Source organism: Oncorhynchus nerka, linkage group LG11 (genome assembly GCF_034236695.1).
Source record: "Oncorhynchus nerka isolate Pitt River linkage group LG11, Oner_Uvic_2.0, whole genome shotgun sequence".
Lineage (NCBI taxonomy): Eukaryota > Metazoa > Chordata > Actinopteri > Salmoniformes > Salmonidae > Oncorhynchus > Oncorhynchus nerka.
In genome coordinates this window covers 35301463-35302082 of record NC_088406.1, presented here as the reverse complement: position 1 = coordinate 35302082, position 620 = coordinate 35301463, and the positions used below count along the sequence as shown (strand labels likewise).

General features: G+C 40.2%; 1 protein-coding gene across 1 annotated transcript in view; it reads right to left on the bottom strand.

Moving 5' to 3' along the window:
- LOC115136760 (TLC domain-containing protein 1-like) overlaps window positions 1-291 on the bottom strand; it is an 11813-nt gene extending 11522 nt beyond the window's left edge. The window contains exon 1 of the mRNA XM_029672516.2: window positions 161-291. The gene's annotated coding sequence lies outside the window, so the exon portion shown is untranslated. The remainder of the gene's footprint in view (window positions 1-160) is intronic.
- Window positions 292-620: the final 329 nt, after the last annotated feature.

Below are 620 nucleotides of genomic sequence, written 5' to 3'. Positions count from 1 at the left end.
AAGACTATATGTAATTAGATATTTGGAGGAATGCATAAAAGTTATGAAGATGCATATGCAGGATACAAAGCATGATGTTGTTGCAGACCCTGTGTATTGTGGGGGATTTGATAGATAAATAGTTCAAGGGTATGGGCACTCAAACCTGAAACATACTTACAACTCTTGATCCATAGAATTTGAACTAAAGCACAACACCCCCACTCTCGTCCTCCTTTCATACAATAACCTTCACACGGTCAAGGGGAAATTCCTGAATGGTACAAAATGCCAAGATTGTATACACAAGGCAGGCCTACTTGGAAGCCCCAACCTTAATTACAATTGCACACACCTGCTGCTGACAGGGCAACAGGGGTGCGTTCAAGAACTAACCTGTTGCACTTGTATTGATAATGCTATTGTAGTTAAAACAGCCATTCGCTCAGTGCCATTCTCTCTTAGACCCATTATGTTATCATTAGCCCTTACAATCTTGGTATTCAAGACCTTAGTACACTGGCACCCTAATTAAGCCAAAATGTAGTTGTGTCTAGTCTCCATGTTATTTTGGTATGTTGCTCATTCCCAGAGATTCAAAGTTCAACATGGACACATGAAAACTAAGTCTAGGGTTAAGT